The following is a 19,657-nucleotide window of genomic DNA, read 5'->3' on the forward strand; positions in this document are numbered from 1 at the left end:
CCCCTGGCCCTTACCAGGCTTAGGGCAACCCCCCACGGACCTTCAGGGTTGAGCCCATTTGAGCTGCTGTACAGCTGACCCTTCCTTATAAACCACCACCTCCCAGCTGTTTCCCCACCTCTCCTTTCCTACCTGCCTTACCTCACCCTCCTGCGGACCCTCCTGAGAGCCCATGCTGATGCTGTCATCCCTGCCCCGAATGACAATGACCATAAGGAAGCCCCCCCTCAAGGGCTATTCCAAGGGGACCAGGTCCTCCTCAGAAATCTGCAACCAGGCTCCTTGCAGACGCGATGGACAGGGCCTCGTACTGTCATCCTTACCACCCCAACCGTGGCAAAACTATTGGGGCACCAGGCGTGGGTACACATCAACAACCTCAAATGGGCGCCCACAGGTAATGGCTGGGCCTCCCAAGCGGTGGGCCCTACAAAACTACCTCCAAGATCCGGGAACTCAAGGACCGGATCTGAGCGAGGTGCCAAGACACCTCCACATGGGGCCTGGACCCCCATACTTGGGTAACATGGCTTCTCCCCTCGGCGGGACCTCTATGCTTAATCCTCCTGCTAATCTCAGTTGCTCCCTGCCTTATTCGGTACATACAGGAACGCCTGCAGGAAATGACCTGGGTGTCGGTCAACCAGCTCCTCCACAGCCCTATTCTCGCCTGCCCACTTCCGATTGCCCCTATGACAAGGCCCGACCCTCAGCAGGAAGTAGCCAGAATGGAGTCAACGCCCCCGATACCAATATATAAAACAAAAGGTCGGTATGTTGGGCTGGCCGAGAAAAGGGGCCAAGACACCCAAGATGGCCGACTCTCCTGCCAAGATAACCAACTCTCCCGCCAAGATTTAAACCAAAACCTAGGCGGGAAACCGAAACCCATCCTACTGACTTTCCTCACCCCCAGCAGTACCCAATAAAACCCTGCCACGACTCTCCAAGACAGACTTTTCCCCACCCCTAGCGGTGCCCAATAAAAACCCTCGCTGCCCTGCCCTGGGTGCGACTTCCCCGACTCCCCCCTCCAGAGTCGCGGAACTTCGCCCAAGGGTGCACACAAGGACACCCTTGCTGCCCTGCGCTGGGCGCGACTTCCCCAACTCAACACTCTTTCCTGAGTCACGGAACCTCGCCTGAGGGTGCTTGCAATAAAGTTCATCCTCTGGACCACGTTTGCCTATTCGGTCTTGATTTTGTTAGTGATGAGAAAAAACCTAACAGATTCGACAATGCTGGAGCTGCTTTTATATGTGGTCTCAATACCTGGGAGGTAAATTGCGACTTTTCTCCATGGATGGGGCATGGACTTCCTTTGGTTACAATCTCAGTCACCACCTGATCTGTTGCTCCCCGGCCATGGAGACTGACTGTCGGTTGCACTTACCAGAGAGCTTGTGCTTTTGCTTATATTATATCCTGCATTGCTCATTTATATTTCCTACCTGGCTACTGTAAGCATTTGAGTGGGTAGGCCCAGATTTGTATAATCTGCTCCCTCTACCACCACACCCGAAGGTCCCCTAGCGGACAACTGGTTTCCAAAGATTTTAATGACCTTCCACGACCCCATTCCTAGAGTCAGAAAAGTGCTCAAACTCTTGACTCTATTATTTAAGACATTTGCAAGCTTATCTTGACCCAAACTCGCTCAACTTACCTACCCCTGCTTTCATTCCTATGACACATTTTCCAGGCACATTGACCAAATTGTGATACCCAGACCACAAGAGTTATGTTTTCCTGTCCTGAACCGAACTCCTTATCTTTTCATCCAAACCTGATTGTCCTTTCTTATAAATGGCAAATTAAGAAATGATAGACCCATTCTCACTCCTCTGTTTATGTCAAAGAGCACATCCAATGTATCAGCAAATTCTTTCAGCATTAGCTTAAAAATTTACTTTAGTTTCTCATGCTATATTCTGTATCATGTCTAAAGCTACCATTGTGGCATAGGCCATGATCACTTCTGTTTTCGATTATGCTAACAATCTCCTGATGGAGTTCTGAGCTCCCACCATTGGCTCCCCAACAGTTTGTGCTCAACACAGCAGCCCATGTGATTATTCTGAGCCCTAGCTCATATCACGCCATCCTTTGCTCAAAGCCCTTTTCCCATTTCCTCTCCGACCTCACTTTCTACTGCCTTCCACCCTGCTACCCCTGATCAGCCTCTTTCAGCTGCACTCACTTCCTTATTTTCCCCTGAAAACCCTAGATGTGCTCATCCCTCAGGACCTGTGCGCTTGCTCTTTCCTCTGGCTGGGATGCTATTTCCTGTATATCTGCAGAACTTACAATCTCATCTCCTTTAGGACATAAATCAAATGTCATCTGAGTGGGGCCTATCTAACCACCCTATTTAAATTTGTGACCCACTCTCCAAACCCTAGAAATCACTCTTTTTATTTTTCTCCAGCTCTTATCACTATCTGACAATTTTTTTTTTTTTTTTTACTTATTTACTCCCTCCCTGTCCCCCTGTAGGACTTTTGTCTATTTTGTTCACTGATTTATTTATATTCCTTAGAATAGGACTTGACCCTGAGTAGCTGCTCAATCATGTTGGGTGAATCAATCAATGCCTTTCCTTGCCCGATTCTTCCTTCCCTGGACAGGAAATTTCCTTTCAATATCTAACTAAGTCTAACCCATTTTCAGAACTTAGGTACTTTTCCACATCCTCCAAGTAGCCTTTCTGATTATTCTTGTCCAGCCTGACTATTATATTTCCTGAAGCTAAAATTATAGATGAAAAAAAAACATTATAAATGATCACATTTATTTAGAAAATTGAGAAGGAGATTGTGTGGTATTCATGACAACCTCAACAAGTATTTGGAGGCAGACAGAGTGACCAAAAAACAAAAACAAATCTGTGGTATAGTACCATCTGTGCTGCAGAGCTGTTGTCTCTGAACTTTCCAGGCCACTCTTCTAGACTCCACCAGGCTGGAGTTAACATACTCACAAATTCTCCCATTAACTGATGCAGACAAAGATACAGGAGAGGAGAGGAGATGACCCCAGATTTTAGTGTATTGGTTACTTGTTACTGCATAACAAACCCCTGCAGCACTTAGTGGCTTGAAACTGTGTGTTTATTATTGATCACAGATCTATGAATGAGAGCTTCTGTTGATCTGCATTGGGCTTTGCAGATGTTTGTTCGGTTTGCTTAGGTGGCAGAAGATTGGCTGGTCTAGGATGCCTTCATGCTCATTTCTGGTGGTTAGCTGTCTGTTAGGGGGAGCGTGGGGTCCGTTGGGTCACATATCTATTGTTTTCCAGCATGCTGGTCTGGGACTGTCCACTTGGAGGTGTCAGGGTTCCCAGATTGCCCATGGAAACACACAGTTTGTTGAGGGACTGGAAGCATACAGTTATGTGCTGTTCTCATATAGACTGCTCTAAGAGTTTGCGTTTTAATATTTTGATTCTCATAGAAAAGTTGGGGACAAAAGATTAACTGTAAGATCAGCCTCTTTGCCTCTATATAGATATATTAACTGAAACCTTCAAACATAGAACAAAAGAACTTTAAAGGACAATATCCTGCTTTGCTTAGGAAGAGCGTAGAATTCATTGAGCCCCATGTAGCACCAGCAAGGCCCTTCAAGCTCCAGGAAAGGAAACATGACCATCAAAAGCAGTGTGCTCCCTCCAGCCGTCAGAACCCTCAGGGGTCCTTAGATTCTCTAAGCTCTAGGCTTGGGTAAAGAAAAGGCTATGCCTTGTACCTTGTGCAATGAGGCAAAAGGAAAAGACTGGAATAAGAATAGGAGAAGAAACATAGGAGAAGAAACAAGACTGCTGAGGAATTTGAGGACTTTTTTGGAATGAAGAAGTTCAGTGTAGGTCAGCTGGCGAGGGAAAGTCCGGCTGAGACCCAGTGTGTTCAGAACCTTTGTTTTTAGAGTTACTGGTCTTGCTATATGAAGATGTTGATGAAACACTGTTTATTCTACCGGGTACAACCTAGCACCCCAGATTGTCAAATGGGACCAAATCTTAGGGAAGTAGAATAGGATCCTTACAGGACAAGTTTGGGAATCTAATTTCCCTCTCTTCTTACATGTTAGAATTTTACCAAATTGCTTGGTGTCAGCCATGTTGTGATTTAATTTTCTCCCAAATTAGCATGTTTCACTTTGTTTCTTTACTTACTATTTTGGAGACAGCCTGGTTAAAACCTTCCCACTCATGGAATTGCTAGTCAAAATATTTTAGGAGGAAGCCAAACATTCATTGTTTGCCTTATTAAAAATTAATTCAGGCAGATGGAGAAGAATATGACATGTGCCATCCTCTTAGTACTCCTTGTCATCTGTCCCTGTCTTCATCTGCAGGGCAGGCCTCATGCAGTTTCACCCTCCAAGGGCCATAGGGCCGTGCACAGGAGTGCTCTTAGTTGCATTTCACAGGAATGAGGCTGAGGTTAAACTATCTTGCTAAGTCTCACATGGAGCAGAGGAATGGAGTCAGAGGGAGAGCTGAGGTTATTGGGCAAGACCAGTGTTGCTCCCAAGGCACTGTGGAAGGGCAAGAACAAGGCCTTGTGGAAAACACTGAGAGAAATGTGTCTACTCTAAACCCTAACCAGCTCTCTGGAAACTTGGAGGTAAGATATCAGGAACTATAGAGTGCCTTCGTAGTTATTCTGCCTTCCATCTTTTTTGAGTCTCCTGCCTGTGGAGTCCCTTGGATCCTTTACTTTAAATCGTCATGCATTCATTTCTACAAGGGATCAGTGAGCCCTACTATGTGCCAGGTTTTCTCCCACGTGGTGTGGCAGGGAAAACAACATGCTCCCTGGCTGCGTGGAGATCACAGTGTTGCAGGGACACAGATCATAAGAATCTATTGCAGCAATGAAAATCCCATGATGAAGTAAGTGCAGGGCATTATGGGAGCAGATAGAAAGGGCATGTGACACAGCCTAAATTATAAAGATACCTGTGTTTGGGAGCACAGTTCCTATCCTTCCATTTGGCAGTTTTTCACTCCAGAAATAGGTAGCATCAGGAAGGGTGAAAGGCAGATGGAAAAGAGACCATCACCCTCCATCCAGAGTTGGGTGAGCTCCAAAGCTGGCTTGGGCCACCTTGGCCTATACAGTCTCTCAAGTGGGTCACAACCCAGAGTCTTGAAGCTAAGTATTTTGCAGGGAGACCAATCCTGAAAAGAAAAAAAAAAAAAAAAAAAAAAAACGATTTCTCAGCATTTGCTGCAACATGGACAGGACTGGAGGAGATAATGCTAAGCAAAATAAGTCAAGCAGAGAAAGACAATTATATGGTTTCTCTCATCTATGGAACATAAGAACTAGGAAGATTGGTAGGAGAAGAAAGGGATAAAGAAAGGGGGTACACAGAAGGGGGAATGAAGCATGAGAGACTATGGACTCTGGGAAACAAACTGAGGGCTTCAGAGGGGAGGGGGGTGGGGGAATGGGATAGGCTGGCGATGGGTATTAAGGAGGGCATGTATTGCATGGTGCACTGGGTGTTATACGCAAGTAATGAATCATGGAACTTTACACCAAAAACTAGGGATGTACTGTATGGTGACTAACATAATATAATAAAAATTATTATTAAAAAAGTGATAAAAAAAAGAAAAAAAAAGTAGCCCCCATATTTTCTACTCTCATCCGCACATTCTGATTCCCTCCCCCAGAAGTGTCATTCTCCAAGCTACACCCCATTATCTGAGGATGACCAGTGTTAGGTCAGCTATTGTGTCCAACAGTTTCATAGACTTGATATTATTATTCTGACAGTGCTCTGACAGAGTTCTGTGGATCATTCATCCACACTTACAGATAGGAAACTGGGACAGAGAGAACTTTGTTAACTTACCCAAGATCACACTGCCTCCAAATGACTAGAGGTGGGATGATGTAAAGTCTAGTGGGGTCAAGAGTAGGATGAAATCCTAATGTAGATCAAGACCCAGTAGGAAAGACTATAGCTAAACACACATTATTTTTAAAAGCTTAGGATCCACTGGGCTGGCATGGGTTGGTAGTGGTGAGCAAGGAGTCTAACCTGGTAGGCATGGCAAAATAGCAGGATCCTTGGAATATGGGGGTAATCGGTAAGAAGGTGTAGAGACATGGCTCCACCAAATCTGCTTCTGTCAGGGGCAAATAGACCTAGACCTGCCCTTCATGTGGGGTGGAGGGAGTTCAAGAACAGTGAACGCCAACAGGACAAGGGGACTTGGACAAATGTTCATGGCAGGAGTCCAGACTCAGCCAATACATAGGCAGAAACCAGGCTGGGATACACTTGGGGTGTCTGATTTGAAGACTGCCTGTCTGCTGGGGTCCAAAGAGGACCCATTCCTGACCCATCTCCTAGTGGGAAGGAACCTCTGAACAGACAACCAGGCCTGCCTGTGAACTAACTAGATTTAGTTAGATCTGAAACTCAAAATTGTCATCCTGGCACTGGAACAGGCTGCAGTAGATTGTGAGTGCCAGTACCTGAACCATGTGAGGCAGATCTTGGAGCCTCTTTTTGGGTTATGTCCCCAGCTGGCCACTGTCCCAATGGTTGGGTTTCCTTTCTGCAAAATGAATTCTATGATCAGGACTCTTTAGATTCTGAGGGAGGGGAGAATCATCCCCCCTCTGCTTTGCTATAGCCATTGCCTTAGGAGCTCTCTGTTGACTCCTCACCGTGACTTGGAATACATAGAGATTTCTTTGTGCAACTCTATATTTTAAATTCTGACACTTTCCCTGGTAATCCTGCCCTAAATATTTAATCTGGGTGTTTAGCAAAATCTCTATCTCCCAGCTGTGGACCATTGCCTGTAAAAGGCATACACTGGGGCTTTTGGGCCTGTGTCTCACAAAGTGGCAGAAAAACAAATATCAGAGCAAGATAATGAGCAGCAGACCCACCATTCTCACCCTCACATAAGTGAACACTTCTTCCCGAACTCCCAGGCTCTGATTCTCCACCTGTGCTGTTCACTCTTTATGTGGATACTAGAGAGGTTCCTAAAGCTCCTTTTCCAGGGATTTTCTGGGTCTCCCTATTATGCAAATAATATAGTCCTAAGCAAGAAATACATTCCAAGACCACTTGGAATGGAAGCTTCTCTATTATCAGCTAATATTGATTTCACATTCAGTGATATTTTTTGCCTCAGCTCCACTCTGTTGCAGCCCCCGCCCCCAAAGCTTTCTTATTCCTGAATGTGTCCTTATTGTTCATATTATTCTCACTGCTTGAAAGGTCCTGCACAGTGCCATTTCCTGAAAATGCCCTTCCTTCAGAGACCAGCTTTCACATTAAAACATGCTTTTATTCTTCCCAGGAGAATATAGACTTAATGTCTTTCATGCTCAGACATCTCTGTAGTAGCCTTTGTTACACCCTTTTTCATGGTTTGGTTTTTACTCTAGTGAGTCTTTCCCACTAGATCAGGAGCCGTTGGAGGGCAGGGACAAGACTTAATTTTGTATCCTGCCATGGAACATAATGACTCAGTTCATGTCCTAGAGTAGTCATGATAACCTATTGCCAGACCCTTCTCAAAATGGAGGGCGTGGCAAAAAGCATAATGGACCTTAGATTCAGACTGGGTGCAGTGCTGGTGCAATCACTTACTGGTTTCATGGGATTTATCTCTAAGAACCCTCAATTTCCTCCCATAAAAAGCAAGATTATAAATCCATGGTGAGAGAATGCCAGATGTCCAAATACTTGATCACTGTCCTGACACTTCCCCCACCATGGGGGGCAGGATGTATGTACAGGGAAATGCCAGAGACAGTCTTGCTTTCCAGCAGGAACTCTAATTCCCAAGGCCCAATGACTCCTACATTCATGACCTGATTGGCCCTCATGTGGATAAACAGGGGGTAGCTGTCATCTCAGTCCAAGATCTACATTTGTAGGCATGCTTTAGAGTCTTGCTGCTTAGACATTCTTTCTCTGAAGCTCCTTCCTGCCTCCCCCTTGGTTATACCAAGACAAAGGCTGGAGGTAGTCATGAGTCTCATCTTAAACCAGATACAGAAGACAAGACCCACCCTTTATTTTTTAAAAAAAGAGGATTTTCTTCAGTCTGTTCTGTTTTAGATCATTTCCCTTTTTCCACAAAAATTCCTACTCTACTGGACCAGCCTGTTTGACTAACTTTATGTTTCTGAGTGTGCCATTTCATCTTCCCCCAATTTCAAAGCTCACCCGTGGTAGTGAGGTAATGGGCATGTATGTGTTTGGGGAAGTCTCCTCTTTATAAACCATTTATGAACAATAACATTGACCTAGATTAGGCAGATGTAGAGTGGGGAAGAAGGAAGAATATACTGATGTTGGTGTCAGGTTTTGCCTTTTACCAACTGCAAAGCATTGGGAAGTGTTCTTAATGCCTTGGACCTTCAATTATAAAATAGAGATGATTGGGGGTGCCTAGGTGGTTTAGTCAGTTAAGCATCTGACTCTTGATCTCAGCTCAGGTCTTGATCTCAGGGTTGTATGTTCAAGCCCTGTGTTGGGCTCCATGCTGGGCATGGAGCCTGCTTTAAAAAAATTAAAATAGAGATGATCATATCTGTCACCTAGGTCTGTTATGAGCATTAAGTAAAGTAACATGTGCGGAGATGGTATCATAGTAATTGGCATGATATAGGTGTTTGATACATGCTGGCACCTTTCTTTCTCCTTTGAAAGTTAACTCAATAATGCATTTCCCCCATTGGCTACAAGTTGTGAGTTTCATATGAAGGAAGCCTGGGAACTCAGGACCACAGGTTCATGCTAATTTTATTATCTCATCACTTTCTCTTTTAAAAACTTTTAAAATTTTATTTTAAGTAAACTCTACACCCCCATGTGGGGCTTGAACTCATGACCCTGAGATCAAGAGTCACACGCTTAACCAACTGAGACAGCCAGGCACCCTTCATCACCTTTTGTAATCAAAGGAAGAGGGCAATCAAGGGCCAATTCTAAACCTTCTGCAGAAGTGAAATTTTAATAATCCCATGGTGTTCTTGGAGGCTTCATAGCCTACCTACCCATCTATTTGACAAGGTAAAAATTTTCAGATAAACGTGCTAGTATTTGTGCCAAGTTCCTCAGATCATAGCAGCTGATCTTTGCCCCACTGAAAGTCATGGACATTGTTGACCCAGAAGGAATATTTCTGGGATTTTTTGGTTAAAATGGAGTCATTGTCATTGTCATAACTACTGTTTTAGCTACCAGAGGACACAAGACACTTTTGCTTGGGGTCATGGAACCTAGTGACCTATTCCCAGTTGCTCTTTCCCAGACCTATCTAGTCATTGTTCTGGAGCAAGATGTATTCTCTTTCTCTGGTAGAAGGGCTTGAAACAGAGTTCAGGGAACCATTCAAGCCAGGAAGACTACCTCTCCTTACTTCCAGGTGTGTGTATTAGGAGCCCACAGTTTTGTTTTGCTCAAAATGCCCTCGGGGAATAAGAATGATGGAAGGAAGCCAGAAGATTTTTCATTAGGCCCAGGGAACCAAACTAAAGTTCTTCTATGCCCATGTTCTGATCCCAAGGGTCAAAGATGATGGGTAAAGAGCTTGGGTAATTTTCCCTTTAAAAGAACCAATATGGTGCAGTTATCATAAGCATGGGTTTTGGGGTCAATCCACTATAGCTGTGAGTTGAAATCTCCTCAGGTATGTGGCCATGGGCCAGCTTCTGAACTTCTCCATACCCTACTTGCCCCCTCTGTGTAGTGGGCATAATAATACTACCAATTCAGCTGTTACGAAGATTAAATAAGACAATGCATGTAAAATGTGAATGGAGGGTTTGACACTACTCAATAAATGCCACAAACTACTTAAGAGTGAGAGCCTCCATGCCACACTATAAATTCCAGACTTTAGAAATTATTGAATAATGGGAACCCAAATGAGTTTGGATTGGGTTGATTTATCAAAACAACAGCAACAACAACCCACAAATGAGTAGTAATTTGCCTGGGGCAAATATCAAGTAGGGAGAAAATTGAGGAATTTTTCTTTCCCATTTAAGCTATTAAAAAAAAAAGCTTTGTTTATAGTTCTTAACTTTCTATCTCCAAGGAGATATTGGACCAGTCAGAGCCAAGAGATGAATGAATTTGCTGATCTGATTCCTGGCTTGTGTTTCCTTATTGGTCCATTTCTATTTGCTGTCTCTATGATCTTCCTTATTGGCTAAGACAGGGAACCAGTTCGCTTGCCCCCAGACAAAGGCAAAGCTTCCCCTCAGTGAAGTCACTTAAGCAGTGTACTGGCCTCAACAAATCACTGTGCCATGTTGGCCCCCTTCCCTGCCCTCTGGTTTATTCCTGTCACCTTGTATTATGTCCTCCAGGTGCACAGAGAATGACGGATCATTATCAGTCACATCCTGCCCAGCCATGTGTGTGCATGCACGTTTGCCTGCACAGATACGACTGCGTGAATACACAAGAAAATACATAGACATCCACACAAATACACATAGACTAAGTCAGGAACACTCTGATCAACATAAATATACACAGAGAGGCCGCATTTAATCAGTATGAAAGATGATCCTTTCAAACACACTCACCCATACCTGCTGTCACACATACTCGCACACAAGCATCATGTGCACACACTTTGATCATGTGACTAGTCTGTGAGCATATGGAGTATAGAGTACAGTTCATCTTGTTCTAATCACATTCTTTTTATGAAGGGCTTTCTATAGATCCCTAGATCAGCAGGACAATTTCATATCCTATTACAATCTGCCAAGAAGAAATAGATAAATCTATTAGCCTGTTCTTTGCTTGTTTCATCATTGTGACAATCTCTTGTGGGTCTACATTCATCAGGCTCCCACACCACCTGACAGCCGAGTCTCCACCACCAAGCTGCAGGTTAATAGCTCTTTAATCTCGATTTAATTGCTCATTAATAATTCTGATACTGCTTTCTTCCATTAATTGATTAAAAAATGGTTTCAGTGGAAGTGAATAATGAAATTTGGTAGCAACCAACTAGAGAATGAGTTTTCTTGTCATCAAGATAATCAAGAAGAAATAGTGACCAAAACACTCCTTGCTTCATTTGCAGATTTTTTGAACGCTAGAGCTGGCAGGGCCTTTGGAATTCAACTACATCAGCGTTTCTCAAACTGATTCACAAGTGATTAAACAGTTTTCTAGGAAAAACAATATTCTGTGATTAAAGAAGTCTGGCAGACACGGCATACAAATCTCTCTCACAATTTCGTGTTTTAAATCAATGTTAGCATATTCAAAGCTCTGACATTCCAGTTTGAGAAACCTATTTACATTGTTAAGTTGATCTTCACCCAAACTTATTTGATAGTAGAAATCACATTTCTATAGAATACAATTTCAGCTATCTATTGCTCAATGATGAGTCCCCCCAAAATTTAGTGGCTTCATTAAAATGATGGGTTATTTTTCACAGTTCTGTGAATTTCTGTGTTGGCAGGTACAAGATGGCCTGGACCTCCACATGGTTTTTCATCCCCCTAAAGGCTTCCCTACAAGGTGGGCTGAGAGCAGTGTTTTAATAGAGCAAACAACAGAAACTACAAGGCTTCTAAAGGCCTAGACTTTAAGTCCAACAACATCACATCTGCTCTATAATATTAAACAAAGCAAGTCTCAAGGCCAGGCAATATTCAAGGGACACATAAATTAATGTCCACACTTGATGGAAGAGCCGACACTCACACTGCAAAAGGGCACATGGAATGGAAGAAAGAATTGTTGTGGCCATCTTTGAGTGTAATCTATCACAAGCCACTGAACAAATGGGTTTTGGAAGACTGTTTACAAAATGCTCACGTAGAACAAACTGCACATTTCCTAGATTCCGATATTGAGGCATATATGTGGAATAATTTGTCCAAGAGCACACATCTGATAATCACGGAAATGAGACTAGAATCTAGACTTCAGACTCAGAGTCCTTTGTCTTCACCATTGTGCTTCTAAAAGATTCTGAACTGGCCATGAATGACTTGAATGATACACAAATGCTGACTCCCTGGATTTGGGGAGTCTTAGATTCTGATCCTGGTCTTCTAAACAAGTCCAGCTAGGCTTGTCAGAACACCAACAACTCAGTAAAACAAAGACTAAGTTTCCCGTGCCTTCCTTTCATGAAGGGTAGCCTCAGGACATAGCCAGACTTAAGCAGACCGAATGGCATGAACTACATAAGCTATGTCTCCAAAGATGCTTGTGACATAAAGTGACCTGTTTGTTTATTTTCCAAAATTTTTAACCATACTGTCTGGATATCCACTGAGTCATGTACCTTTATGATCCATAGTTTGATCTTCATCTAATTCTGCATGTCTCTTAAACCACAATTCAGTTCAACCCTTTTGACATTTCATAAATGAATTTATGTAATGGTCCTCTGACTTGGCAACTTATCCCGAACACATCCTCCATGCTATTACAGTGCTTGGAAGCAGATCCTGAAATAATAACTCTTCTATGGATTCTTGCTGAACTGGTCAAGATAAGCATGAAAACTCACCTGTTTTTAGGTCTGCAAACTTAGCTCAAGCCTTTATTACTTATTGATCACTATGGCCCTGTATTTTGCATACTCTGCAAGATTTTATTGAACCTACTGACGATATATTTGTTCTTGAATATATTCGACCTAAGTTCAGTCTGTCAATCATCTATCAATCATCTATCTATCTATCTATCTATCTATCATCTATCTATCATCATCTATCTATCATCATCATCTATCATCCTTCTTCCTCTTTTATTCATATGTAACATGTTTACATTTACTCTAGTTTATTTTATTCTAATGCCAGTACTGTAACTCTTGGACTTTAACTTATCAAGTGGAAGGGGTCACATCCAAAAATGCTTTTTGTAAGTACTCAAAGTCAAATCTGCTGCTTCAGTGCCAGAGGAATACGTGGTGGTAATGACTCAATCAATATCTTCAGGACACTGGCTCCTAGCAACATGGCTTAAACATTCTGCATTAACTTGGCTTGAAGTGTTCCAGCTTTCTTTGCCCAGGAGAGCTAATGAAAAGAAACATTAAAATGAAGGCTAATAATTATAGAGAAAATTTATGTAGTATACTTCACAGACAATACATGAGACTGTAGCTTCATCTTCCTTCTGTAACACATTTATTATGATCAGAACACAACCTTTTTTTGGATGTCATTTTCAGCTGAAGTGTCACAGCATGAAAGAGTCTGAAAATTGCATCTGTTTCCCATTCTTAGCTCGTTAGAAGGCAGGAGGAACAGAAGGGTGAGGGATCTAGTGGCTGCGATTTATACATGAAGTGCAGAGGTGCTGTTAAGTCCCTAGACCAGCACTTAAATCTAAGATTACCTGGAAACTAAACAGGAGAAGGAAAAAAAAAAAAAAACACAGGCTATACTATAAACACAGCCAGTATCAAATAAATTCTGAAAGATTTCTCTGGAAATGCTGTTGAAATTCAACTCAGACCTTTATTTATTTATTGGTTTGATTTTCACTGAGGTCGAGGCTGGAAGAAGCAGGAAGGCAAATACCCCACGTGGTATCCTGTATTTGACAACTACAGAGAGGCAGGCTACCTAATGAAGTTCATGTGTCCAGGAGAAAATCCCCTTTGAGCCACTTCAGATCTTGGGAGGTGCCAATCTTCCTAGGCCCTGATATTATAGTCCCCTGAGTGTGAAACTACCTCTAGTTGGCAGAATAGAGCAGCAAATCACATTTTGGAGACTGGCCTAATCTGACAAACAATTAAATCACATTCCTCTGAAATTTGCCTTTCCAAATATTGTCTATGCTCAAGTCAAGATGAATAGTCAAATTGTGAAAATGTATCGGTTTAGAAACGAAATGACCTTTAACATGATTTGAAACAATCCCTCTGTTCACCGAGTCACTTTTCTAGAATTCTCCATATGTCACCTAAAACCTCTTTCCCCTCTAAGCCACCAGCTCTCACATTCTCCCACTCTACTTCCTACCTGGCTTTCCATTTACTGACTCACCAGAATTAGTCATGAATTTTGTTTCTATTTCTGCTTCAGGGTTACCCAAGTTAATATGTATGCAATTGTGGCTTACTTGTAGTTCTTTGGAGTTTGGTAAGTCAGAGGCAAATGCAGAAGCAAAGAGGTGAGGGGACTCCTAAGGAGACAGCAAGTTTACCATAACCTCAAAATCAGGATACTTTCATTTCACTGGAGAGTGGGACTGGTTCCTATGAAAATGTCAGATTTGATGGAATCAGATTAATGAAGGAACTAAGATTAAAATGTTTCAAATTGTACTTTTAAAGAAGTGGAACATCAAGGAGAGAGATGTGTGCAATCCTGGGTGAAGAAGAGTTGTTCAACAGTGTATGTGACAGAGTGGGTGGGAGGACTATCACAGCCTAGGTATAAACTCCAATGACAAGATCCATTGAGCCAATATCAGAAGGCAACCCAGGAAGGAGACTGAACAGTTAGAACTTGGGTTCAATAGCCACTGATCCAAATATATATATAAACACACACATATATATGTAATAGAGTAATATTAGTATTACATGGAATATCACTAAAAGAAACTGAACAAGATATATACTCAAACACCCTAAAGACAAATCAAAATAGAATTCTAAAGATGTTCAAGTGACCATAGAAGAAAACAGAAATAAAAATTAGAGAGGACAAACATAAAATAAAAATAAAATGGTAGACTTAAGTCCCAACAAATCAGTAATTACATGAAATGCAAATTATTTGAATACACCAATTAAAACATAATTTTGCACAGTGGATTAAAAACCATACTCAACCATATGCTGTCTACAAGAAGCTGACTTCAAATATAGTGATATAGGCAGGTTGAAAATAGGAGGATGCTAAAGGATACATCATACAAACATAAATCGAAAGAAAACAAGAGTGGCTATATTATATCAGATAAAATAGAGTTCAAAGCAAAGAAAATTGCCAGAGACTGTGAAGGGCATTATGAAATGGTGTACCCTCTTCCTTTCCACCCGGGGCCTGGCAGAATGGCTTCCATAAAGAAGCATGGTGAGAAGAAGGGCCGTTCTGCCATCAATGAGGTAGTAATCAGAGAATACATCATCAGTATTCACAAGCACATGCATGGAGTGAGTTTCAAGAAGCGTGCCTCTTGGGCTCTCAAAGAGATCTGGAAATTTGCCATGAAGGAGATGGGGACTCCAGATGTGCGCATTGATACCAGTTTGAACAAAGCTGCCTGGGCCAAAGAATAAGTAATGTTCCATACCGTATCTGTGTGCAGTTGTCCAGAAAACATACCAAGGATGAAAATTCACCAAACAAGCTCTATACATTGGTTACCTATGCACCACTTTAAAAAATCTATGGATAAGTACTGTGGATGAGAACTAATCGCTGATTGTCAGATAAAGTATAAAACTGAAAAAGATTTTAAAAATCCACGAGTCAATATACCAAGAGACATAATAGTCTTAAATATGAGGCACCAAGCTATAGAACTACAAATTCTGTGAAGAAAAGTAGAACTGGAAGGAGAACTAAACAAATCCACAATTACAGTTGGAGACTTCAATACCCTTCTCTCAACAATTGATAAAACAGAACATCAGCAAGGGCTTAGAGGAACTCAACGACATTGGTAACAATAGGCTCTAACTGACATTCGTTGAATACTACACCCAACAACAATCGATTGCACATTTTTCCAGGTGTTCCTGGAATACATACAAGGTAGAACGTATCATTGGCCATCAAACCAACCTCAGCAAATTGAAAAGAATTGAAATCATACAGAGCAAGCTCCTTAACTACAATAAAATCAAACTAGAAATCAATATCAGAAAGATAAAGGGAATATTTCCAAGTACTTGGAAACTAAACAACATACTTTTAAATACTCAATGGATCAAAGAGGATATCTCAAAGAATATTAAAAAGTATATTGAACTATGAAAACAAAAGTACAAAACTTGTAAAACACAGATAAAGCAATGATGAGAGCGAAATTTATAACACTGGATACACATATAAGAAAATAGGAAATCTCTAATTAATAATTGAAACTCCTATCTCAAGAACCTAGAAAAAAGAGTAGAAAAATAAACCTAAAGCAAGTAATAAGAAGGAAAAACAGTGTAAAGGAATAAATCAATGAAATTGAAAATAGTAGATAAAACAAAGAGCTGGTTCTTTGAAAAACTGAATATAATTGACAAACATCTATAAGACTGATAGAGATTGAGAGATTGAGAGAGAGAAGACACAAATTACCAATATCAAGGATGAAACAAGGGATATTATTACAAACCATGCAGGCATCAAAAGGATAATAAGATATGGTAGGCTGAATGGTAGCCTCAAAGATAACGTCCTCATCCCTGGGACCTGTAATATTACCTTATTTGGGAGAAGTTTTTTGTAGATGTGATTAAATTAATGATCAAGATGGAGACATTTTCTTGGATTATTCAGATGGGCCCTAAATACCATTACATATATTTTTATAACAGAGAAGCAGAGGGAGATTGGATACACACAGAAGAGGAGTAGGCAATGTGACCACAGAGGCAGAGAGGGAGTGATGTGGCCTTATGTTAGGGAATGTCATCAGAAGCTAGAAGACAAGGAATGGATTGTTCCCTAGAACTGTCAGAGCATGGCTCAGGTGACAATTTATTTTGGTCAAGTGAAACTGATGTTGAACTAATTTTCTTCAGAAGAATGAAAAAATAAATCTCTGCTGTTTCAAGTAAACAAGTTTGTGGTAATTTGCCACAGAGTCATAGAAAACTAATGTATACAGGTATACCATGAACAACTCAACAAACATAAATGTGATAAATGAAATGGACCAATTCTTAGAAAAACACAAGGGTCCATACTTCACTCAATATGAAATAGATAATTTGAATAGCCCTATGACTATTAAAGGAATTGAATTTTTTTAAAAGATTTTATTTATTTATTTGAGCAAGAGAGAGAGTGCACAAGCAAGCAGGGATGGGGGAAGAGCAGAGGAGAAGGGAGAAAGAATCTGAAGCAGACTCTGCAATCAGCATAGAGCCTGACACCCAATGCAGGGCTTGATCCCATCACCACAAGATCATGACCTGAGCTGAAACCGAGAGTTCAGTGCTTAACTGTCTAAGCCACCCAGATGCCCCAAGGGAATTGAATTTTTAAGTTCCCCCCAAAGAAATCTGTAGTGCTAGATGTCTTTGCTGTAAAATTTTAGTAAATATTTAAAAGATAGTTAACACCAATACTACATACTCTATCCCATAAAATAGCAAAAAAGAGAATACTTCCCCATATATTTTATGAGGCTAATATTACCCTGATACAAATACCAGATAAAGGCAGTACAAAAGAAGAGAACCCCAAACCAGTATCAGTTAAAGAAGAAATCATAAAGTCAAACTTTTCCCTTAGCTGTAATCCAGTATTTTGCAAAGTGTGGTCCACAGAGTACCTCCCTCAGAAACTCCTGATATACCCATATTTGGGGGACCACCAAGGCTCAGAGATTCTGGGAGTAGAGACTCATCATTTGTAACAAAATCCCAGATATTTTTTTTTTCCTTAGAGAGAGAGAGAGAGAGAGAGAGAATCCCAAGCAGTTTCCAAGCCCAGCTTGGAGTCTGATGCAGGGCTTGATCTCATGACACTGAGATCATGACCTGAGCTGAAATCAAGAATTGGACACTCAACCAACTGAGCTACCCCAGTGGTCATCCCCAGATAATTCTTACGCAAGCTAAAAGTTAGAGAAGCATTGCCATAAATCAGTGCTGCCAAATGGCTTTGGTCCTCACCAACACGTGGGAAATGAGCATAAAATGGAGGTTTAAAGTGATCATTTCTGGGGCGCCTGGGTGGCACAGCGGTTAAGCGTCTGCCTTCGGCTCAGGGCGTGATCCCGGTGTTGTGGGATCGAGCCCCACATCAGGCTCCTCCACTATGAGCCTGCTTCTTCTTCTCCCACTCCCCCTGCTTGTGTTCCCTCTCTCGCTGGCTGTCTCTATCTCTGTCAAGTAAATAAATAAAATCTTTAAAAAAAAAAAAAAAAAAAAAAAAAGTGATCATTTCTTTCATAAACACCCTCTCTTGGTCAATATTATGGCCATGAAGAACATCAGACTGGCATGATGAGGTCATAGAATCAAGGAGTTTGAGAATTCACGTCATTACCGGTTCCCGGGAAAGACTGGCACACCTCATATGTGCTGTTGATGTCACTGTAGGCCTGGAGAAAGGAAGGAAGCTGACAGATCTGGGAGTGGTGGGGTGCTAGTGGGAGGGCTGGAGGGGTGAGGGGTGATGTGCAGTGCTTAACCATGGGAAGAAATTAATAACTGCAAATCATGATCAAGCAAGAACTCTGCAAATTCAGACTATTTCTCAATAGATTTTTTAAAAAACATGTGAAATCTTGTCAGGAAAACAGGGGTATATGTTTTGGAAGTCCAGAGCAGGGTCGCAGGAGTATTGGACAGAACAAGATAATATGTAAGTAATTCTACCTTGGCTTCACTTGCCCTCAGAAGTTGAGATGGACCCCTCTAGCCAAACCAGCTGTGATGGCCCAGCAGGTGGGCATGTTACCAAAAATACTGCTCACAGACCTCCTGCCTTACATGGAGCATTCCAAAGCAATTTGAGTTGTCTTATTTTTAAATTCTAATTATCTCCTGGGGAGAAAGGATCATTAGTCTATTATTCTGATCCTTTGCAAGAGTGTGAGGCTGAGGTGAGATACGGGTAAATAGATAATATTAGTAGGAAATATTAAGGGGAAACTTAAAATACCATCACTTCCAACCTTTGCTCTTTTTTTTGAAATTGATATATAGCTGACATATAATATTGTATTAGTTTTCAGCATACAACATAGTAATTTGCTATATGTATATATTGCAAAATGATTACTCCAGTAAGTTTAGTTAACATCCATCACCACACATAGTTAGAAACATTTTTTCTTATGATGAGAACTTTGATGATCTATTCTTTTAGCAACTTTCCAATGTATAATGAAGTATTGTTAACTATAGTCATTACACTGTACATAATATCCCTAGGACTTATTTATCTTATAACTGGAAGTCCGTACATTTGACCACCTTCACCCATTTTGCCCTTCATTCTTCACTTTATTTCATCTTTCCTTTGTCCTTCATTCTTAAGAGAGTTCTAACATGGTCTCAGGAACAAGATGGAGTTCTTGAGCCCACAGAGGGTCTTTGGTGGAAGAGGCTGGGGAATTGGGTGGGAGAGACTCCACGATTCCTCTCATAATTTTTGGATCAACTCATTCTGCAAATGTTTTTGACTTATTTTTTATCAAGGATATTTGTGGGTCTTAAGAAATGGGCCTGGGAATGCCTCCCTCTCATGAGGAACCCACAACCAACATCAGATATAACCAGAGTGGGGTTCAGGGAAAAGGGAGCATTAAGCAAGCTCCTTGGACAGCTTTTTGGCCAGAACATGAATTAGAGGGGCAATGAAGGTCACATAGTTCTAGAACCATGATGGGAGAACAGACTAAGTGCTTGGAAACAGAGCCCCGGTCAGTGGCTACAGAGGGCATTTCATGGTGTGTGCTCTTGGTAATTATTGATA

At 41.5% G+C, this 19,657-nt stretch overlaps 1 pseudogene; it reads left to right on the top strand.

The window, feature by feature from the left end:
* Positions 1–15,057: 15,057 nt before the first annotated feature.
* Positions 15,058–15,424, top strand: LOC109489025 (annotated as a pseudogene).
* Positions 15,425–19,657: the final 4,233 nt, after the last annotated feature.

Source organism: Ailuropoda melanoleuca, chromosome 6 (assembly GCF_002007445.2).
Source record: "Ailuropoda melanoleuca isolate Jingjing chromosome 6, ASM200744v2, whole genome shotgun sequence".
NCBI classification, from domain to species: domain Eukaryota; kingdom Metazoa; phylum Chordata; class Mammalia; order Carnivora; family Ursidae; genus Ailuropoda; species Ailuropoda melanoleuca.